At 38.5% G+C, this 24,938-nt stretch overlaps 1 protein-coding gene across 4 annotated transcripts in view; it reads left to right on the forward strand.

Moving 5' to 3' along the window:
• MYLK (myosin light chain kinase) overlaps positions 1-24,938 on the forward strand; it is a 280,320-nt gene that overhangs the window by 30,669 nt on the left and 224,713 nt on the right. Inside the window, exon 1 of one of the 4 annotated variants that reach the window (XM_024245411.3) lies at positions 22,334-22,406. The exons of the other annotated variants lie outside the window; for them this stretch is intronic. The gene's annotated coding sequence lies outside the window, so the exon portion shown is untranslated. Of the gene's footprint in view, positions 1-22,333; positions 22,407-24,938 lie in introns of those variants that run through there. 4 annotated transcript variants of the gene reach the window in all.

Consider the following 24,938-nt stretch of genomic DNA (forward strand, 5'->3'; position numbering starts at 1 on the left):
TTAGCTGCAACTAGGAGTTCACTAGGGTCTTTTCTTTTTGAAAATCTCAGGAGCTGGTTTTTTGAAAAGATCAGCAAAATTGATAGACCGCTAGCGAGACTAGTAAAGAAGAAAAGAGAGAAGAATCAAATAGACACAATAAAAAATGATAAAGGGGATATCACCACTGATCTCACAGAAATACAGACTATCATCAGAGAATACTATAAACACCTCTACACAAATAAACTAGAAAATCTAGAAGAAATGGATAAATTCCTGGACACATACACCCTCCCAAGACTAAACTAGGCAGAAGTTGAATCCCTGAATAGACCAATAACAGGCTCTGAAATTGAGGCAATAATTAATAGCCTACCAACCAAAAAAAGTCCAGGACCAGACGGATTCGCAGCCGAATTCTACCAGAGGTACAAGGAGGAGCTGGTACCATTCCAATCAATAGAAAAAGAGGGAATCCTCCCTAACTCATTTTATGAGGCCAGCATCATCCTGATACCAAAGCCTGGCAGAGACACAACCAAAAAAGAGAATTTTAGAGCACTATCCCTGATGAACATTGATGCAAAAATCCTCAATAAAATACTGGCAAACCGAATCCAGCAGCACATCAAAAAGCTTATCCACCATGATCAAATGGGCTTCATCCCTGGGATGCAAGGCTGGTTCAACATACGCAAATCAGTAAACGTAATCCAGCCTATTAACAGAACCAAAGACAAAAACCACACGATTATCTCGATAGATGCAGAAAAGGCCTTTGACAAAATTCTACAGCCCTTCATGCTAAAAACTCTCAATAATTTAGGTATTGATGGGATGTATCTCAAAATAATAAGAGCTATTTATGAGAAACCCACAGCCCATATCATACTGAATGGGCAAAAACTGGAAGCATTCCTTTTGAAAACTGGCACAAGACAGGGATGCCCTCTCTCACCACTCCTACTCAACATAGTGTTGGAAGTTCTGGCCAGGGCAATCAGGCAGGAGAAGGAAATAAAGGGTATTCAATTAGGAAAAGAGGAAGTCAAATTGTCCCTGTTTGCAGATGGCATAATTGTATATGTAGAAAACCCCATCGTCTCAGCCCAAAATCTCCTTAAGCTGATAAGCAACTTTAGCAAAGTCTCAGGATACAAAATCAATGTGCAAACATCACAAGCATTCTTATACAGCAATAACAGACAAACAGAGAGCCAAATCATGAGTGAACTCCTATTCACAATTGCTTCAAAGAGAATAAAATACCTAGGAATCCAACTTACAAGGGACGTGAAGGACCTCTTCAAGGAGAACTACAAACCACTGCTCAATGAAATAAAGAGGACACAAACAAATGGAAGAACATTCCATGCTCATGGATAGGAAGAATCAATATCATGAGAATGGCCATACTGCCGAAGGTAATTTATAGATTCAATGCCATCCCCATCAAGCTGCCAATGACTTTCTTCACAGAATTGGAAAAAAACTACTTTAAAGTTCATATGGAACCAAAAAAGAGCCCGCATTGCCAAGACAATCCTAAGCCAAAAGAACAAAGCTGGAGGCATCACACTACCTCACTTCAAACTGTACTACAAGGCAACAGTAACCAAAACAGCATGGTACTGGTCAAAACAGAGATATAGATCAATGGAACAGAACAGAGCCCTCAGAAATAATACCACATGACTACAACCATCTGATCTTTGTCAAAACTGACAAAAACCAGAAATGGGGAAAGTATTCCCTATTCAATAAATGGTGTTGGGAAAACTGGCTAGCCATATGTAGAAAGCTGAAACTGGATCCTCTCCTTACACCTTATACAAAAATTAATTCAAGATGGATTAAAGACTTAAATATTAGACCTAAAACCATAAAAACCCTAGAAGAAAACCTAGGCAATACCATTCAGGACACAGGCATGGGTGAGGACTTCATGTCTAAAACACCAAAAGCAATGGCAACAAAAGCCAAAATTGACAAATGGGATCTAATTAAACTAAAGAGCTTCTGCACAGCAAAAGAAACTACCATCAGAGTGAACAGGCAACCTACAGAATGGGAGAAAATTTTTGCAATTTACTCATCTGACAAAGGGCTAATATCCAGAATCTACAAAGAACTCAAACAAATTTACAGGAAAAAAACAAACAACCCCATCAAAAAGCGGGCAAAGGATATGAATGGGCACTTCTCAAAAGAAGACATTTATGCAGCCAAAAGACAAATGAAAAAATGCTCATCATCACTGGCCATCAGAGAAATGCAAATCAAAACCACAATGAGATACCATCTCACACTGGTTAGAATGGCGATCATTAAAAAGTCAGGAAACAACAGGTGCTGGAGAGGATGTGGAGAAATAGGAACACTTTTACACTGTTGGTGGGATTGTAAACTAGTTCAACCATTGTGGAAGACAGTGTGGCGATTACTCAAGGATCTAGAATTAGAAATACCATTTGACCCAGCCATCCCATTACTGGGTATATACCCAAAGGATTATAAATCATGCTGCTATAAAGACACATGCACACATATGTTTATTGCAACACTATTCACAATAGCAAAGACTTGGAAGCAAGCCAAATGTCCAACAACGATAGACTGGATTAAGAAAATGTGGCACATATACGCCATGGAATACTATGCAGCCATAAAAAAGGATGAGTTTATGTCCTTTGTAGGGACATGGATGAAGCTGGAAACCATCATTCTCAGCAAACTATCACAAGGACAAAAAACCAAACACCGCATGTTCTCACTCATAGGTGGGAATTGAACAATGAGAACACTTGGACACAGGAAGGGGAACATCACACACTGGGCCCTGTTGTGGGGTGTGGGGAGGGGAGAGGGATAACATTAGGAGATATACCTAATGTAAGTGATGAGTTAATGGGTGCAGCACACCAACATGGCACATGTATACATATGTAACGAACCTGCACGTTGTGCACATGTACCCTAGAACTTAAAGTATAATTTAAAAAATGAATAAATGTACTCACAGAAAAAAAAAAGAAAAAAAAGAAAATCTCTTAAGTTACTGCAAGCTTTAGTTTCACCAGTTGTTCTGTCTCAACCCAAAACAAGCCATCATTTTGCCAGCCTGCTATAGCAGTTTCTTCTCCATTTCTCCAGCCATTGCAAACTGTTTTCTTACTGCTTTTCTCGCCACTAGAAAAGCCACTATTTCAAAGCCAGTACCACATGTTATAATTTTTCTTATGGCACCACCCCACATTTGAAAGCAACTGCTGTATCAGTTAGCTTTTACTGCATAATAAACCACCCCAAAATTTAGAGACTTAAACCATAGCTATTTTTATTTATATCACAATTCTTTGGGTTGGCTAGGTAGTATTTCTGATCTGGCCCAGCACAACTGATGTCTTACTACATGCAACTAAAGCTATTCTTTGAGGAAAATTTATGGCCTTAAATGCATTTATGAAACATTTAAAATATGAAAAATAAGTTGAGGTCAGGCATGGTGGATCATGGCTATAATCCAAGCACTTTAGGAGGCCAAGGTGTGGATCACTTGAGCTCAGAAATTTGAGACCAGCCTGAGCAACATGGCGAAACCCCGTCTGCACAAAAAATACAAAAATTATCCGGGTGTAGTGGCGCGGGCCTGTAGTCCCAGCTACTCAGTAGGCTGAGGTGGGAGGATATCTTGAGCCTGGGAGGCTGAGGCTACAGTGCGCTGTGATCATGCCACCGAATTCCAGGTTGGGCAACAGAGCGAGACCCCATCTGCCCCCAATTCCTACCAAAAAGAAAAGAATAACATGTTGAATAGGTATTACTATAAATTTTATTTGGCTATATTTAAAAGATAATCTAAATGACCATGGCTTTAATGACCTAGGGGTTTAACATTTGCCATATAACAAGAAGTTTCGAGGTAGTCCAAGGCAAATATGGATTCTCCATTATGCCATCAGGGTCCTGGGCTCTTCTAACATCCACTTATCTAAACATAATTTTCATACTCATGCTTGCCGCCTCATGGTTGCAGAATGGCTGCTCTACTTCCAGTTTAGCATTCGCATTCCAAGCATGATGCAGAAAGGACAGGTTTTGAAAGAGGCATGTGCCGAGTGAGTTGGCTACCTTTAATTAGAGAGCTTTCTTGGAAGCCGTGTGCAATAACTTCCACTTATATGTATTGGTTAGAACTGCGTCATTGCAGTTCCTAGCTGCAAGGGAGCCAGGGAAGTATAGCTTTTTTTTTTTTTTTTTAGCATGGTGTATTGCCTTCCCAAACCAAATAAGGGTATGTTAGCATGGAACAAGGGAGAATATTAGAAATATTGTGTAAGCAATTATTGTTGTCTACTATATATATCCTACTCAAGAAGCTAGAAAAAAATCCTAAAGAAATCTTTGGAAAAGTAGAAGGAAGGAAACAAAGGAAGACAAATGAAATAGAAAATCATTTGGAGGATTAAAAATGTGATATAGATAAAACCCTAGTAAGGCTTTTTTTTTTTCAAAATAAGACCCACAAATAATATTTTGAATGAAATGGAAATATAACTCCTGATATGAAATTGATAATAAAAATCAAAAACCTATACTCTGAAAATTTTTATGTTAAAATTTGGATTAGGAGGAGACATGGGTAATTTTCTAGGCAAATATAATTTGCCATAACTACTTCGAAAGATATAGAAAACTGCAGTAAAATAACAATTATAAAGAATTTAAACTGATAGTTAAGAGACTTCTTCTCCCAAAAATTTAAGGCTTAAATGGTTTTTTGCATGTAGAACTCCAAGAAGTAAATAATCCTAATATTGTGCAAACTGTCTAAGAGGATAGAAACTGGGGAAAAGTTGTCTTTTTAAAATAATGACAGTATAACTTAAATATCCAAATAAGACAAGAAGAACACAAGAAAGGAAAATTGTGGGCCAGTTTTATTTATAAACATAAATGCTTATGAAATATTTACAAATGTATTTCAAATATTTACATTCTGATTAAGTAGAGTTTGTGAAAGGAATAGAAGGATGATTCAACATTAGAAAATATATTAATGTCATAAAGAATATTAACAGATTAATAATGCCTATAATCTATTACATACAGAAAAAACATTAGTCAGAATTTAGCACTCATTCACAATTGAGGCAAACTTCCCAGAAAACTAAGAATAGAAGAGAACTTCCTTAACTTGATAAAGAACATCTATCAAAATAGCACAGCAAAAAACAATCCTTAACAATACACAGTAACATCAGGCTTGCTTTCAATAAAGTCATAAAAAAGACAAGAATGCCCTTTATCACTATATTCAGCATTGTACAAGAGATTCTAGCCAATGCAATAGGACAAGAAAAATGTGAATATTGAAGATAAAGATTAAAATGTTCTTACTTGCATACCAATAAGATTTTCTTGGGATTTTTAAGTGGAAAATACAGTCATCCCTCACTATTCATGGGAGATTGGTTCCAGGACCTCCCTTGGGTGTCAAAATCTGTGGATGCTCAAGTCCCTTATATAAAATGGTATAGTATTTGCATATAGTCTACGTGTATCCTACTGTATACTGTAAATCATCTTTAGATTATATGTAATACCCAATACTATGTAAAGGCTATGTAAATAGTTGTTATACTGTATTTTTTATTTGTATTATTTTTATTGTTGTATTGTTATTTTTATTAGATTTTTAAAAAATATATTTTGGATTTGCAGTTGGTTGAAGCCATGGGTGCAGAACCCATGGATATAGAGAACCAACTGTATACTGTAAGAATTCCAAGTTCCATAAATACAGTATCAACATATTAAAGTACTATTTACCAGGAATAACCAATTAGAAAAATTAATAGATAAAGGATCCCATTTTCAGCAGTAACAAAAGCCATAATATACCCAGGAGTACACCTAACCAAAAAGTACACAAGAATGTTTTTGAAGAAAATTACAGTTGTTGAAAGGAAAAAAAAAAGAGATCCTTCATAAATGGAGAAAAGGGCTATATTGATGAACTGGAAGATTCATTATAAAGGTGCCAGTTCTCCACAAATTAATTCATAAGTTAAATATACTTCTTAGTATGGATGAGCATATGGAATGACAGACTCCTACACTGCTGGAAGGACAGTACTACAGCTTTAGGAAACAATTTGGTTATACCCTTTACACCCAGGAATTTCAGTCCTAGATGGAGAATCTTTCTCGTGTACCTGAGTAGACGTTTAATATTAAAGTGTTCATTGCAGCAAAAAATGGGAAACAGTCTAAATTTCCACCAGTAGGAAAATGAATGAAGTATTATACATACTATATACAGCAGTAAAAGAACTATAGTTATATTTCTTAAGAGATCAATCTCAAAAACAACATTGAAAGAAGCAAGTTACAGAAGGATATGAAAAGAATAGTGTTTGTATGAGTTTTAAAGCCTGGAAAACAACACTATATATACAGTGTTTGTGCTTATACTGTCTTTCTGTGCATTCACACAAACATGTCTGGGAATGATAAAACAATGAGTTTATAATGGTTCTTAAGGGAGGAAAAGACATGGAAATGGGAAGAAAGGGTTCCCAAAGAGACACAAATGTATCTGATGTTCTTTTAATCAAGAATCCATTTTGTCGCTATGATAGAAATCTTTCGCCATTAAAAAGTGCTTTACCCTAAATGCAGTGAGGTATCTTGGATTAGATCCTGGAACATAAAAATAACATCAGTTGAAAAACTGGTGAAATCCAAATAAAGTCTGGTTTCTTAGTTTTGAAAAATGTACCATGGTAATGTAATAGATTAACATTAGTGGAAACTGAGTGAAGAGTACCAGGGACTCTGTATCATGTTTGAAATTTTTCTGAGAATATAATGTTATTCCCAAATAAAACATTTATTTTAAACAGTGGGGAGGTGGTGGAATTTTTTAATGGCTTGAATTAGCTGGGCATAGAAGTGTGTGGCTGTAGTCCTAGCTATTTGGGAGGCTGACATGGGTGAATTGCTTGAGTCCAGGAATCTGAAGCTGCAGTTAGCTATGATTGCCAGTGTACTCCAGCCTGCGCAACAGAGCAAGACCCTGTCTCTAAAAAACAAAAAATATAGCTGGGCATGGTCATGTATGCATGTAGTCCTAGCTACTTGGGAGGCTACGGCAGATGGATTGCTTGAGCCCAGGAGTTTGAAGCTGCAGTGAGCTGTGATTGCACCACTGCACTCCAACCTGAGCAACAGAGTGAGACCTTGTCTCAAAAAAACAAAACAAAACAAAACGAAAACCCAAAAGGCGCTCATGTCTATTTCCCCAGCATTGTCAACCTTGAACTCTGTCCCTGAGGTGGATGGACTCCTGACATGTCCTTGCAGTAAATGTTTCCTGGGTATAAATGATGCTTCTAGTCTTTGTGTCCTGCATGTCTCATCTGCCCTGTTTTAGAACACTCCTAGAGGGTATCAGTCTCTCTGCAAAGTCTTCTTTATTCCAATTTCATGGGTCATTTGGTACTCACCTAAGACCCAGAGATCTTAGAGTTGGAATGGACCCTAACAGAGTGCCCTTTGCAGCCCCTTTCCACAGGGAGGTTAGTCCTCTGGAGGATAGGCTGAGGAACTCAGTGAGCAAAAAGGACTAGAACCCAGAAGTTTGCTTCCTAGGATTATCTTTGCTGTCACCTCATTGTCTCTTTTAATAAAGGCAAAAGAGACTGAATACCCTCTCTTATTTGTTTGTTTGCTTTGAAAACTAGTGGAGAGGTCAGGCACCATGGCTCATGCCTGCAGTGCCAGCTACTGAGGTGGCTGAGGCAAGAGGATTGCTTGAGGCCAGCAGTTCAAGGCTACAGGGCACTATGATTGTACCTGTGAATAGCCACTGCGTGCTAGCTTGGGCAACATAGCGAGATCCTGTCTTAAAAACAAAACAAAACAAAAACAAAAAACAAAAAACAAAAAACTGAGGAGAAGAGTTATATATTACCCAGAAATGGTGACACACACTGGAGCTGGAGCTATCAAGGTGAGGTTGGTGCATCTTTTTGTCTCTTTGCTTACAGACCTTCCTAGGATTAGATACTGTCTGCTTCTGAGGGAAGAATAGGCTGGGTGCAGAGAGAACTAAGAGTTGTAGAATATATGCCTGCCCCTCAGTCTTTATCACAACCCTCTGGAGAGGTCAATTGCTTCTGTCTTACAGATGAGGTAACAGGCTTAGAAAGGTTAAGTGACTTCCCTAAGGTAATAAAACTAATAAGAGGTAGGTCTATATTTTAGGATTCTAAGAACTCATGACTAAGGAAGACCCCTCTGAAGGCAGGGAGGATGTATTCCCCAGATCCAACTTTTACTCTTGGAAGAGCTGTGGCTGGGAATGATGTGGAACCTGAGCCAAGATAGAGCAGCTAGCCTAGGACAGTTTGAGGACAGATACAGGAAGTGAGGATCAGGCCTGCCAGGGCTACATGCCACCATGGATTCCTCCCTCTGGAAAAGAAAGTTATGCAAGTTGGCTTCCTGCTCCTCCTACCCCTCATTCCTCTGTTCCATCCTAGCTTGGGGGCCCATGTCCACTAGCCTTCCTGGAAGGCCTCTCCCAAACCAAGGTCCTTGCTTTGTCTCTGTTTAATAGGTATGGCAGAGGCTTATGTGACTAAAGAGGACACCTCAGAGCTTGGTCGAGACAGGTGTGTGAGAGTAAACTCAATCATTATGTGAATGTGGTTGTTGGCTGAACACAGAGCATAAACCCAGAAGATTTGTGGGAGCAAGGAGGGAAAGTGCCTTTTGAGAGAGGTCTCCAAGGAGAATATGAGATTAGTTGAGGTTCAGTGAGTTCCTTTGTTGCTGACTCAAGAAGCATATTTGAAGGGATAAGCCCTCTCACTTAGAGCAGAAGCATCCCAGCCTTGTTGCCATAGTGACAGTGCTCAAACAGAGGCTTAAAAAACAGAAAACACCATGTCAGAGGGATTCCTTTGGAACTATGATGCCCCAGTAGAGGTCCCAGCTATTGTGTGCTATGGAGGAGAGGGGCAGGGAATTTGAATAGTTCCCCTTCCTTCCTGTTTCTTGCTGTGGGGCTTTTGTTTTGGTCTTTCTCTCTGGACTGATATGGACTTTGGAAAGGGATGTGTCTCTGCAGAAGGAACCAGTCTTCTTTTAAACCTATGTCAGCAGTTGGAGGCATCTCTCTTTTTCAGGCCCTTTTCTTTCTTGGTTATGCTGGCTGTTAACTTGCCATTCTGGAATGTAGCGGAGTTTTCTGTAAAGCCAGCCACCTTACCCTGTTCCTATTAGAACATGAATCTGTTTGCAGCAAGCTACATATATAGTTTCCTTGTCCTGCTCCCTAGCTTGGATGCTCTTAGGCCTAGATGTTCATTCTTATCTCATAGAGGAAGGATGTAAGGGCCCTTACAACCAGACAGACCTGTGAGATATGGTCACTAGTCACTTGGCTTATCTGGCTTCTTTAAACTGTACCCCAATTTGCAAGGACATATTAAAATATATGATAATTTCCCCTAATCTGTCTGATTTCATTGTTTCCAGTATTTTTGACATCTGGTCTTCTGCATCTCTGCTTTGACAACATGGTTTAGACTTTGGTTTGCTTTGACCCATGGACTGCTGAGACTTGAGCTGTTGAATTACTGATAGGGGAGTTGTGAGGGGTGTGTTGATTCTGTTACTCCTTCTGGTTCCAGGTCCCTGCCTGATAAGCTGTATTCCACACTATCCGAAGATCATACCTTAAGCCTCAGCAAGCCCTCTGTCTTAAATATCAGAGTGTGTGGGTTCTGTACCTTGTCAGATCCAACATGGTGTCCGTCCCAGCAGCACATTGGGAGCCAGGCAAATCTGGATTAGACATAGTCTTGCCTTAGGGCACTTGCAGTCTAGTGATAGAAGTGACGCTAGAAATGTCAGCACCTCAAAGGAGAGATCTTTGTCTATTTTGCTTTGTTCATTAATGTATCCCCTATGCTTAGAACAGTGACTGGTATGTAAGTATTTAATACAAATGTCTTGCATAAATGGACACAATGTCTATGAACAATGTCAAAAGAGAAGTACAAATAAATAAGGCAGTTTCAGAGAGATAAGATATTGGCAGAGGAAATGAACAGACAAGTTGATCTTGTGTTTTGTTATTGACTATATGATTCTTTGGAATTTGTTGAGACTTGCATTATAGCCTTTTGCAGTTTAATTTTTGAAAATATTTTCTATGTGTTTGAAAAGAGTAATGCATATTTTGTAATTATCAGGCATAGGGTTCTATATATGTCTATTAGATTAAGCTTTTTTGCCCATGGTGACAAATTTGGGAGTTTTCACACAAATAATTGTGAGATTGGATTAAACTGAGCAGAATTGGCCTGATTCTGAGCGGTTATATTGGAGATAGTTACTAGACCCCTGTTTCTAAAACTGATGATGCCAGGGATATTCTCTGCCTCTTTATCTCACTCCTGTTATTATTATGTAGTGATTCTCTTTCTGATTAATTATATTAAAGTCTATTTTGTCTGATATTAATTTAGTTATTCCAACTCTTTTATGGTTAGTTTTTGCCTAACTTATTTTTTCATTTATTATTTTTAATGCCTTTGTGTTTTCTAGATTCATCTTATGAATAGTATATAGGTGGAATATATAGCTACAGATATAGATAGATATTGTATATAATATTATATAATAATATTATCTGTCTTTTAATGGGTGAATTTGGTCCATTTATATTTATTATGATTTCTGATAAAGTTGGAGTTGGAGAGACATGAGTGTACCTGGATGGATGAATTGCTGATGGCCATGATGGGAGATAATCTACCACAACAGTATACCGGAAGATACCTAATAAATGTTAGTTCTCTTTTTTAACCCCTGTCTCTAGTCTCTTCCTAGTGGATATTTGGATGATTTAAGTAGATTTTTTCTGATTAGCTCCTTGGGTACAAATGTTATATCTTGCTGACACTCTCAGCCTCTCTAAACCCTAGCATTCTGACCTTGTAGGTGGTGTATAAAAGAACTGGATTGATTGTAGGGGGTTAAGGAGGGAGTAGGTGGAAAGGAAATTGTGGCAGGAGGTGTTGATGACTCATTGAAAACATGAGTGGAAAGAAAGGCTAGAAATAGGATGGCAGCTAGAAAAGGGAGTAGGTCTCATTGTTGGTATTTTTAAGAGAGGATGTCTGAAGACAGAAAAAAAGGAACTGACAGAAAATGAGTGGTTGAAGGTACTAATGAGGCAAGGACTAAGCTATCACTTATCAGCTTCTTTACAGTGAGAAGCAGGGAGAAAGGGATATACAGAAAAATATTTTTAAATGGTATTCCATAGAAATATACATCTCTACTAAATTATTAGTGTAAACTATGTAAAGATAGGCAATATGACTTTTAAAATATAGATTAATCTCATATTTCCTTACCAAGCTCTTAATAAACATTAGGCCAACTGGATTTTCTGTCTCTACTATTTTATAGCACTAGGAAGAACTTTTAATTCATCAAGTCTATATTCCCATCTAAGATAGGAGACCTTTTATAGCATCCTTCACAGATAGTTGTCCAGGACCTTTGGAACACTTGTGGTTTTAAGAATCTACCACCTGAAATATGAAGCTGCTGCCTTTGTCCAGAGGTCCTGTAGTATGAAGCTCCTCTTTTATTCAGTAGCAATCTGCCTATATGTAGCAAGCTCTTTCTGGAACAGCATATCATGAATATAATTTCATTATATTTTTGAAGTCTCCACCATGTATCTGTTTCTTTGTACTCCATCTTCTAACATTACCTGAGACCTGTCTCATAAGAGGACTTCTGGATCCCCAAGAAACTTTTGCCTTTTTAAAACAAGGAATTCCAGTTTTTTGCCTTCAGACTAAAGCAGTCACCCAGAACCATGAATGAAAATTGAATTTTGTCTGATTTTTAAATATCTAATAAAATGATTATGTAGTTTTTTTCTTTGTTACTAAGTTGGTACTGTAAATTACACTGATTTTCAGTTGTTGAACCAGCCTTACATTTTCAGGATAAACCACACAGAATAATAATATATTTTTTTCAAAATATATTGCTGAATTTGATTTGCCAATATTTTGTTGAGGATTTTTGTGTTTATATTTATGAAGAATATTGTTCCATGGTTTTTAAAATAATATCTTTATCTTATTTTCATATCAAGTAATGTTGCTCTCATAAGATTTCTTTAATTGAGGTTCTCTATTTCTTCTTGTGGGAATTTTGGTAGTTTGTGTCTTTCAGTGAATTTTTGTATTTTATCTAAGTTGTCAAGTTTTTATATTATGACATATATTTGTTTTATATATATATATAGAGAGAGACTTGTTCTATATATATGGATTCATATATATATATATATATATATAAAATGTCTGTAGGATTTGTAGTAATGTTCTCTATTTTATTCCTGAGATTTATTTTTGTACCAACTTTCTTTTTTTCCTGATCAGCCTGACTACAGGCTTACCAATTTTATTGATCTTTCCAAAAACCAAACTTTTGGCTTCATTGATTTTCTTTATTTATTTTCATTGTTATTGATTTCTGCTTTTATCTCTATTATTTCCTTCTTTCTGAGAAATTTGGTTTTAATTTGTTCTTTTTCCAGTTTATCCTAAAGTAGAAGCTTAGATCACTGTGTTAACACTTTCCTTCCTTACTAATATAAGCACTTAATGCTACACATTTTCTTCTGACCTTTTCCTGCATCCCCCCAAATTTGATATATTGTGCCTTTTTATGTCCATCCCATTTGAAATATTTTCTTTTTTATTATTATTATACTTTAAGTTTTAGGGTACATGTGCACAATGTGCAGGTTAGTTACATATGTATACATGTGCCATGCTGGTGTGCTGCACCCATTAACTCGTCATTTAGCATTAGGTATATCTCCCAATGCTATCCCTCCCCCGCCGCCACCCCACAACAGTCCCCAGAGTGTGATGTTCCCCTTCCTGTGTCCATGTGTTCTCGTTGTTCAATTCTCATCTATGAGTGAGAACATGCGGTGTTTGGTTTTTTGTCCTTGTGATAGTTTACTGAGAATGATGATTTCCAATTTCATCCATGTCCCTACAAAGGACATGAACTCATCATTTTTTATGGCTGCATAGTATTCCATGGTGTATATGTGCCACATTTTCTTAATCCACTCTATCATTGTTGGACATTTGGGTTGGTTCCAAGTCTTTGCTATTGTGAATAGTGCCGCAATAATCATACGTGTGCATGTGTCTTTATAGCAGCATGATTTATAGTCCTTTGGGTATATACCCAGTAATGGGATGGCTGGGTCAAATGGTATTTCTAGTTCTAGATCCCTGAGGAATCGCCACACTGACTTCCACAATGGTTGAACTAGTTTACAGTCCCACCAACAGTGTAAAAGTGTTCCTATTTCTCCACATCCTCTCCAGCACCTGTTGTTTCCTGACTTTTGAATGATTGCCATTCTAACTGGTGCGAGATGGTATCTCATTGTGGTTTTGATTTGCATTTCTCTGATGGCCAGTGATGATGAGCATTTCTTCATGTGTCTTTTGGCTACATAAATGTCTTCTTTTGAGAAGTGTCTGTTCATATCCTTCGCCCACTTTTTGATGGAGTTGTTTGTTTTTTTCTTGTAAATTTGTTGGAGTTCATTGTAGATTCTGGATGTTAGCCCTTTGTCAGATGAGTAGGTTGTGAAAATTTTCTCCCATTTTGTAGGTTGCCTGTTCACTCTGATGGTAGTTTCTTTTGCTGTGCAGAAGCTCTTTAGTTTAATTAGATCCCATTTGTCAATTTTGGCTTTTGTTGCCATTGCTTTTGGTGTTTTAGACATGAAGTCCTTACCCATGCCTATGTCCTGAATGGTATTGCCTAGGTTTTCTTCTAGGGTTTTTATAGTTTTAGGTCTAACATTTAAGTCTTTAATCCATCTTGAATTAATTTTTGTATAAGGTGTAAGGAAGGGATCCAGTTTCAGCTTTCTACATATGGCTAGCCAGTTTTCCCAACACCATTTATTAAATAGGGAACCCTTTCCCCATTGCTTGTTTTTCTCAGGTTTGCCAAAGATCAGATACTTGTAGATATGCGGTGTTATTTCTGAGGGCTCTGTTCTGTTCCATTGATCTATATCTCTGTTTTGGTACCAGTACCATGCTGTTTTGGTTACTGTAGCCTTGTAGTATAGTTTGAAGTCAGGTAGTGTGATGCCTCCAGGTTTGTTCTTTTGGCTTAGGATTGACTTGGCAATACAGGCTCTTTTTTGGTTCCATATGAACTTTAAAGTAGTTTTTTTCCAATTCTGTGAAGAAAGTCATTGGCAGCTTGATGGGGATGGCATTGAATCTATAAATTACCTTCGGCAGTATGGCCATTTTCACGATATTGATTCTTCCTACCCATGAGCATGGAATGTTCTTCCATTTGTTTGTATCCTCTTTTATTTCATTGAGCAGTGGTTTGTAGTTCTCCTTGAAGAGGTCCTTCACGTCCCTTGTAAGTTGGATTCCTAGGTATTTTATTCTCTTTGAAGCAATTGTGTATGGGAGTTCACTCATGATTTGGCTCTCTGTTTGTCTGTTATTGCTGTATAAGAATGCTTGTGATGTTTGCACATTGATTTTGTATCCTGAGACTTTGCTAAAGTTGCTTATCAGCTTAAGGAGATTTTGGGCTGAGACGATGGGGTTTTCTACATATACAATCATGCCATCAGCAAACAGGGACAATTTGACTTCCTCTTTTCCTAATTGAATACCCTTTATTTCCTTCTCCTGCCTGATTGCCCTGGCCAGAACTTCCAACACTATGTTGAATGGGAGTGGTGAGAGAGGGCATCCCTGTCTTGTGCCAGTTTTCAAAAGGAATGCTTCCAGTTTTTGCCCATTCAGTATGATATTGGCTGTGGGTTTGTCATAGATAGCTCTTATTATTTTGAGATATGTCCCATGAATACCTAATTTATTGAGAGTTTTTAGCATGAAGGTTGTTGAATTTTGTCAAAGGCCTTTTCTGCATCTATTGAGATAATCATGTGGTTTTTGTCTTTTGTTCTGTTTATATGCTGGATTACATTTATTGATTTGCGTATATTGAACCAGCCTTGCATCCCAGGGATGAAGCCCACTTGATCATGGTGGATAAGCTTTTTGATGTGCTGCTGGATTCGGTTTGCCAGTATTTTATTGAGGATTTTTGCATCAATGTTCATCAAGGATGTTGGTCTAAAATTCTCTTTTTTGGTTGTGTCTCTGCCAGGCTTTGATATCAGGATGATGCTGGCCTCATAAAATGAGTTAGGGAGGATTCCCTCTTTTTCTATTGATTGGAATAGTTTCAGAAGGAATGGTACCAGTTCCTCCTTGTACCTCTGGTAGAATTCGGCTGTGAATCCATCTGGTCCTGGACTCTTTTTGGTTGGTAGGCTATTGATTATTGCCACAATTTCAGCTCCTGTTATTGGTCTATTCAGAGATTCAACTTCTTCCTGGTTTAGTCTTGGGAGAGTGTATGTGTCGAGGAATTTATCCATTTCTTCTAGATTTTCTAGTTTATTTGCGTAGAGGTGTTTGTAGCATTCTCTGATGGTAGTTTGTATTTCTGTGGGATCGGTGGTAGTATCCCCTTTATCATTTTTTATTGCGTGTATTTGATTCTTCTCTCTAGGTTCTCCCAGCATGCAGCTGGAGATCTGAGAACGAGCAGACTGCCTCCTCAAGTGGGTCCCTGACCCCTGAGCCCCGAGCAGCCTAACTGGGAGGCACCCCCCAGTAGGGGCAGACTGACACCTCACACGGCCGGGTACTCCTCTGAGACAAAACTTCCAGAGGAACGATCAGGCAGCAGCATTCGCAGATCATGAAAATCCACGGTTCTGCAGACACCACTGCTGATACTCACGCAAACAGGGTCTGGAGTGGACCTCTAGCAAACTCCAACAGGCCTGCAGCTGAGGGTCCTGTCTGTTAGAAGGAAAACTAACAAACAGAAAGGACATCCACACCAAAAACCCATCTGTACAACACCACCATCAAAGACCAAAAGTAGATAAAACCACAAAGATGGGGAAAAAACAGAGCAGAAAAACTGGAAACTCTAAAAAGCAGAGCGCCTCTCCTCCTCCAAAGGAACGCAGTTCCTCACCAGCAATGGAACACAGCTGGACGGAGAATGACTTTGACGAGTTGAGAGAAGAAGGCTTCAAATGATCAAACTACTCCGAGCTACAGGAGGAAATTCAAACCAAAGGCAAAGAAGTTGAAAACTTTGAAAAAACTTTAGATGAATGTATAACTAGAATAACCAATACAGAGAAGTGCTTAAAGGAGCTGATGGAGCTGAAAGCCAAGGCTCGAGAACTACGTGAAGAATGCAGAAGCCTCAGGAGCCGATGCGACCAACTGGAAGAAAGGGTATCAGTGATGGAAGATGAAATGAATGAAATGAAGCGAGAAGGGAAGTTTAGAGAAAAAAGAATAAAAAGAAATGAACAAAGCCTCCAAGAAATATGGGACTATGTGAAAAGACCAAATCTGCATCTGATTGGTGTACCTGAAAGTGACAGGGAGAATGGAACAAAGTTGGAAAACACTCTGAAGGATATTATCCAGGAGAACTTCCCCAATCTAGCAAGGCAGGCCAACATTCAGATTCAGGAAATACAGAGAACACCACAAAGATACTCCTCGAGAAGAGCAGCTCCAAGACACATAATTGTCAGATTCACCAAAGTTGAATGAAGGAAAAAATGTTAAGGGCAGCCAGAGAGAAAGGTCGGGTTACTCACAAAGGGAAGCCCATTAGACTAACAGCAGATCTCTCAGCAGAAACTCTACAAGCCAGAAAAGAGTGGGGGCCAATATTTAACATTCTTAAAGAAAAGAATTTTCAACCCAGAATTTCATATCCAGCCAAACTAAGCTTCATAAGTGAAGGAGAAATAAAATACTTTACAGACAAGCAAATGCTGAGAGATTTTGTCACCACCAGGCCTGCCCTAAAAGAGCTCCTGAAGGAAGCACTAAACATGGAAAGGCCAACTGGTACCAGCTGCTGCAAAATCATGCCAAAATGTAAAGACCACCGAGACTAGGAAGAAACTGCATCAACTAACGAGCAAAATAACCAGCTAACATCATAATGACAGGATCAAATTCACACATAACAATATTAACTTTAAATGTAAATGGACTAAATGCTCCAATTAAAAGACACAGACTGGCAAATTGGATAAAGAGTCAAGACCCGTCAGTGTGCTGTATTCAGGAAGCCCATCTCGTGCGCAGAGACACACATAGGCTCAAAATAAAAGGATGGAGGAAGATCTACCAAGCAAATGGAAAACAAAAAATGGCAGGGGTTGCAATCCTAGTCTCTGATAAAACAGACTTTAAACCAACAAAGATCAAAAGAGACAAAGAAGGCCATTACATAATGGTAAAGGGATCAATTCAACAAGAAGAGCTAACTATCCTAAATATAAATGCACCCAATACAGGAGCACCCAGATTCATAAAGCAAGTCCCGAGTGACCTACAAAGAGACTTAGACTCCCACACAATAATAATGGGAGACTTTAACACCCCACTGTCAACATTAGACAGATCAACGAGACAGAAAGTTAACAAGGATACCCAGGAATTGAACTCGGCTCTGCACCAAGCGGACCTAATAGACATCTACAGAATTCTCCACCCCAAATCAACAGAATATACATTTTTTTCAGCACCACACCACACCTATTCCAAAATTGACCACATAGTTGGAAGTAAAGATCTCCTCAGCAAATGTAAAAGAACAGAAATTATAACAAACTGTCTCTCAGATCACAGTGCAATCAAACTAGAACTCAGGATTAAGAAACTCACTCAAAACTGCTCAACTACATGGAAACTGAACAACCTGCTCCTGAATGACTACTGGGTACATAACGAAATGAAGGCAGAAATAAAGATGTTCTTTGAAACCAACGAGAACAAAGACACAACATACAAGAATCTCTGGGACACATTCAAAGCAGTGTGTAGAGGGAAATTTATAGCACTAAATGCCCACAAGAGAAAGCAGGAAAGATCCAAAATTGACACCCCAACATCACAATTAAAAGAACTAGAAAAGCAAGAGCAAATACATTCAAAAGCTAGCAGAAGGCAAGAAATAACTAAAATCAGAGCAGAACTGAAGGAAATAGAGACCAAAAAAAAACCCTTCAAAAAATTAATGAATCCAGGAGCTGGTTTTTTGAAAGGACCATTTGAAATATTTTCTAATATTTGTTGTGACTTCTTTTTTGAACTGTGAGTTATTTGGAAATGTGTTGTTTAATCTGCAAGCATTTTAGGAATTTGTTAGATACCTTCCTGTTACTAAGTTTTAGTTTAATTTCATAACGATCAGAGAATATTTCTATGTGGTTTCACTTCTTTTAATTTGATTCAGGTTTGTTTAGTAGCCCAGAATATGGTCTATCTTGGTAAATCTTTCATATGCATTTGAAAACAATGTGTATTTTGCATTTGTTGGGTTGAGTGTCAATTCAGTCAAGTTGGTTGATAGTGGTGTTCACCTTTCTAAATCCTTACTTATTTTCTGTGTATTTGTTTTATCAATTACTGAGAGAGGAGTGTTGAAATCTCTAACTACAATTGTGGATTTTCCTAGTTCTCCTTTCACGCCTAAGACTTTTTGGATAATGTATTTTGGAACCCTGTGTTAGATGTGTACACATTTAGGAGTGTTACATTTCCTTAGTGAATTGATCCTTTTATCATTATGAAATTACTCTCTTTATCCCTGGTAATATTCCTTTTCCTGAAATCTGCTTTGTCTGATATTAATGTAGCCATTTCAGTTTTCTTTTGATTAGTGCTTACATTTATATCTTTTTCCATTGTTTTATTTTTAACCCATTTGTGTCTTTATATTCAAGGTGAGCTTTTTTTGTGGATAGCATATAATTGGGTCTTACTTTTTTATACAGTCTAACAATCTTTAATTCATGTAGTTAGACCATTTATAATTAATGCAATTATTGATATGATTGGATTAAAACTACCATAAATATTTTTTGTTTCATCTTTTTCTTGTCCCTTTTATCCTGTTTTTCTGCTTGCCTTTGTATTTATTGAGATTTGTTTGTTTGTTTTGTTTTGTTTAAGGTGGAGTCTCACCCTGTTGCCCAGGCTGGAGTGCAGTGGCGCAATCTTGCTCACTGCCACCTCCACCTCCCAAGTTCAAGCAATTCTCCTGCCTCAGCCTCCCAAGTAGCTGGGACTACAGGCACGTGCCACCATGCCTGACTAATTTTTGTATTTTTAGTAGAGATGGGGTTTCACCATGTTGGCCAGGCTGGTCTCAAACTCCTGACCTCAGTTGATCTGCCTGCCTCAGCATCCCAAAGTGCTGGGATTACAGGCATGAGCCACCACATCCAGCTGAGAATTTTTATTATTTCATTTTATCTCCACTATTGGCTTATTATTATACTTCTTTTTAAAAATGTAATGTGTGCTGTAGTGTTTACACATATATCTTTCATCACAGTCTACCTTCCAATTGTATCACTTCACGTATGGTATAAAAACCTTAGAATATTATACTCCAAGTTCTTCCTTCTCAACTCTTGTGCTGTTGTTGTTATGCATTTTTCTTTTACATACCCTATAAACCCATAGTACATTACTACTATTTTTACTTTAAAAAGTCAATTATCTTTTAGAGCAATTAAACATTTTTTAAAATGTCTTATATATTTACCTTCATTTTAACCATTTCTGGAGATCTTAGTTTATTTGTTTGGATTCAAATTCTGTCTGACATATCCCTTCTGCCTGAAGAAGTTTCTTTCTAGTTCTCATTATGCAAGTTTGTTAATAATGAATTCTCTCAGCTTTTCATTTAGTTTCCAAAGTCTGTATTTTTCTTTTATTTTTGAGAAATATTTTCTGGAGTATGGAATTCTGGATTGACAGGGTTCTTTCTTTCAGTACCTTTAAGATTTCCTTTGTTGTTTTTTGGGTTTGCACTTTTTCAGATGAGAAGTATGCTTTCATGTATTCCCTCACCCTGTCTGCCTTTAAGATTGTTTCTTTCCCTTTGATTTTCAGCCACTTGAAGATTATATGCCTAGGTGTGCTTCGTTGTTTTTGTTTGTATTTATACTGCTTGGAGTTCTCTGAGATTTTTGGATTTGTAGTTTGATGTCTTTCATTATTTTTGGAAAATGCTTAATTATTATGTAAGTATTTCTTCTGACTCATCCTCTATTTCTTCTCTTTCTGAGATTCCAATTATATGCATATTAGACCATTTGATATTAGACCATTTGATATTATTCCATAGCTTTTAGATTCTTTGTTTTCTTTTTTTCCCCCTACTCTTTTATTTCTTTGTGTTTTAGTTTGGATAATTTCTGTTGACTCATCTTCAAAATCACTGATTTTGTTTCCGCAGTTGTGTTGAGTGTGCTTGTGAGCCTGTTGAAGGCATCCTTAATCCATAGAAACAGCAAGTAGACTATTGGTTGCCTAGGGTTGAGAAACCTTAGGGTAGGTTATGGGGAGTGACTGTGAATAGGTATGGCATTTCTTTTACAGGTGATGCAAGTGCACTAAATTCATTGAGGTGATCACTGCACAACTCTTTGACTATACTTAAAAAGCATTGATTCGAAGACTTTAAATTGTATGGTATATGAATTATATCTCAATAGAGCATATATATAATATATATTATATAAGTAATATATATAATATATAATATATAACTTATATAATATATATTATATATAATATATGTATATATACAACTTCATCTTTTATGTTCAAAGGCTACATTGATAAAACTGTGGTAGGAATCAGGAAGGAGCAAGACATCTTACTGATGGTGCTGAAGGGTGTATAGAACAAAAATAATTCTGAAGGAAATGTTACAGGCTGGGCGCAGTGGCACATACCTGTAATCCCAGCACTTTGGGAGGCCAAGGGGGTGGATCACCTGAGGTCAGGAGTTCGAGACCAGCCTGACCAACGTGGTAAAACCCTGTCTCTACTAAAAGTACAAAATTAGGCAGGCATGGTGGTGCATGCCTGTAACCCAGCTACTCAGGAGGCTGAGGCAGGAGAATTGCTTGAACCCAGGAGGTGGAGGTTGCAGTGAGCTGCACCATTGTACTCCAGCCTGGGCAACAAGAGCGAAACTCCTTCTCAAAAAAATAAAAAGAAATGTTACTATAACTGAAGCTGGTGGAAGGATAGGAATTATTATTTTGTCCCGTGTTACATACTTGATTCTAAGTGTTGGAAAATGACTCTATTAAGTAGTAAGTGTTCTTAATTAGTCCATGTCTTTATCTTTCCATGTGTTTTGTAATTTGTAGTTATTAGTCTTATAAATTTTAAAAGTTCCAAGTCATCCTGATTCTTTGAGTTCTACCTAGTGGTCAAACTCCTCTCTACTGTGTGTCCTTGGACGCCTGACCCACCAGGTACTAGTGTTATCTGGTAGTGATACTGTTGAATTTTAATGACCTGGCTGAGAGTTTCCATATTACCTCCTTCTGTTATAAAACAAAATACAAGTAGGCCTGTGGAGAGTTCTCCAAACTGAGAATTTTAGTACAGCTTTCCTACAGGAGGTTCACTAAGAAATCCACAAACATCATGTGGTAGCCTAGCAGGTGCTCCTTATCTGCAGGAAAGATACCCATGCCCTGGAGTGTTGTATGTTTCCAGACACTCAGAACACTTCTAAGTGTTTCTTGATGTTTCTGGTATGGCATAACCCCCAAAATATATTAAGCGAAATAAAGCAAGGTGTAGAAGAGTGTGTATAATATGTTATTATTTGTATTTAAGAAAAAGTGGGTATAAAAATATACATGTATTTTCAAAACATATCTCTAGAAGATGCTGATTACATGGCTGATTCTGGAAGAGAAGTTGGTGCTGGATACCTAGGAGCTGGGTACCTAGAAGCAGGTGTGGGTGAAAGACATTTCACTATATACTTTTGTATCTTTTCAGTTGAAGGGGCAAGGGAAAACTTCTCCTTTGCCCTCTGAAGGTTCACTAAACATCAAATGACAAAAGGTGGATTAATAGTAGAAAAGGCACATACATTTATTTGATCATAGTTTTCCATGACATGGGAGCCTTCAGAATGAAGACCCAAAGATACAAAGGAAACTGTTCATTTTTATGCTTAGGTTCAATAAACTGTGGACAACTGTATAAAAATATGATTGGACAAAAAGGGTATAATCTAATGCTAGTAGACTGAGTAGGGAAACTCAGCAAGGCCTTTCTGTTTGTATTCCTCCTCTCTGTGCAGCATTTCTTCCTTCTGATGGGGCAAGACTCTCTCTGGAATGGGGCTCTTATGACCTACAGTCAAACAAGGTAGGTCAGATAATTTCTTTATGGCCAGTTTTTACACAGAAAGGCCAGGGGGAGAAGTTAGAGTAATATTGTTAGGTTTCATGGCTGGCTTTAAGGAAAAGGGGTTCTGGTTTCTATAACCTGCCTTGGGGAAGAGGGATTCTAGTGTCCCTGGAGGAGAATGAGTGGCCAGAGACAGGAGGGAAGGAGAAGGTCAGAGAGAAACTTTTGCTTCTGAGGCTGCTTCTGAAGCCTTCATTTTGGGGTATTGTTTTCTGAGCCCCAAAACAATTTCAAACCGTATAACTGATTTGCTATTCAAACAGGAATACAAGTTAAATTAAAACAAAATCTTCCTAGGATGGTTAATCAAACTTGAGGCTCAGATTGGCCCTTGATAATTTACTCTTTGTCCTTATTTCTCATCCCTGGGGTCTTCTGTCTTCGGGTCTTCCACCCCTGATCAGTTGCCTACCACAGACATATTGAAATATTCCCCTCCGTCTCTGAGCCTAATAGAAACTCTACACAGGGATGAAGCAGGATTTCTAAAATCTCTCTTGTGACTGATTGCCGTATTGAACCTCAGGCTTTCTAGACCAGTGGTTCTCAACCTTGAGCCTGCATCAGAGTCACCTGGAGGACTTGTCAATACGCAGGTTTCTCAGCCCCACACCCAGAGTTTCTGATTCAGCAGGTCTGGGGTAGGACCCAATAATCTGCATTTCTAACAAGTTCCCAGGTGATGCTAATTAGGGACCACACTTTGAGAAACACTGCTCTATCCTAAAATAGTTTCTCCTATGATGGACTGATGTGTAGTTTTTGTGTTCCAGTTGTGTCTTCATTTAGACATATAAAGAAATAAAAGGAGAGCTATGTTCCTTTCCATGGGCATGCTTATAGTGCACCATTGCCCAGCTCTCTGTCCAGCCAACAATGCCCTTCAGGCTTGTTATGCCTCATAAGACAATATGCACTTTACCACCAGCAGAGCTGACACATCAGGAACCTGGCATCCTCCTTCATCTCTGCTTCCCAGAGCAGACATTCTTGTGGTCACTGCCGTCAACTCCCTGTAAAGACTTAATTGGCATTTTAGAGGAGGTACTAGAAGAGTCATGCTAATTACTGATTTCCCTTCCAGTGTTTCTCTCCAGGGGTGCTATTAGCATTTTAGGCAAGACAAAATGCTTTATAATGCTCTTTATAATGAGCATTCTATTTAATGTAGGACATTCAGCTCCTTTCCCTTGTTCTCAAGTGGTTGTGACAGTCAATAATCCCACTGCACATCCCAATGCTCCCTCAATCCCCCTAACCCTTAACCCCATGCAACCTGCCTGCACCACCTTTACCCACCTGCACCCCCACCTCCAGGATGGGTGATGAGGGCAACTCAACTTTCCACTGAGAACCACCAAGACCTTTATTAAATTACCTGTCCAGACCTTTGCTTTAGATCCCTGCAAAAATCCCAAGACATATTTTATTATTTTCCTTTTTATCAAATGTTGATATTAAAAAGTTACCAAACTCTGAGGCTGGGCGCAGTAGCTCATGCCTGTAATCCCAGTGCTTTGGGAGGCCGAGGCATGTGGATCGCTTGAGGTCAGGAGTTCAAGACCAGCCTAGACAACATGGTAAAACCCCATCTCTACTAAAAATACAAAAATTAGCAGGACATGGTGGCGTGCAGCTGTAGTCCCAACTACTTCGGAGACTGAGGCACAAGAATCACTTGAACATGGGAGGCAGAGGTTGCAGCGAGCTGAGATTGCGCCACTGCACACCCCAGCCTGGGCGACAGAGCAAGATCTGTCTCCAAGAAACAAAAAACAAACAAACAAACAAACAAAAAACAGTAATGAAATGCCAAATGTTTCCTTTTGAAAACCCTGTTGGTAGAATTGTCCATTGTGTTGTTCAGTCCTCTCTCTGGAGAGAGACCTTTTGGAGATTAGCACTGGAGGGCCCTGTTACCTGATGAAGTGGCTTCGTGTCCTCATCTGACAAGGAGAATTGTGTGACCTCTCCTGTTTCCTTTTTTGCCATGAGTGTCAGGGAACTCGGGGATAGATGTAATGCTTGATAGGGTTGCAAAATTAGCTTAGAAAATCATTTCGCCTATATTATCAGCTTTTATATAGTTTTAATTTTTAAATAATTAACAGCTTTATTTTTTGTTTTCTCGTGAGTGGCTTCTAATTATTTGAGAAGCAGGAGAGTATTAAGTGTCTGTGGTGCAGGTGAGTTGTGATATAATAGCCAGATGTGGCCTAATCAGCTGGGCAAAAGAATGGGAATGACAGAGCACCCAGGGGCCTCCCGTGTGCATGGGGCAGGATAGTGAACTCAGGATAGGAAGAGCAGCAGGTTTGGAGGCTCCTCTGGCTGGTAGAAAGTGGAAGGGGGCTGGTGAGAATGAAGGGCCAGGTGTGCTCACTGGAGGTGGGGTCAAGGTTAAGGAACTAAGAAGTGATAGGTATCCCTAAACCCTCACCAGAGATGGATATACATTGACGGGGGTGGCAGCAGATGTCCTGAGCTTGA

The sequence above is a fragment of the Pongo abelii genome, chromosome 2 (assembly GCF_028885655.2).
Source record: "Pongo abelii isolate AG06213 chromosome 2, NHGRI_mPonAbe1-v2.0_pri, whole genome shotgun sequence".
In the NCBI taxonomy this organism is placed as follows: Eukaryota; Metazoa; Chordata; class Mammalia; order Primates; family Hominidae; genus Pongo; species Pongo abelii.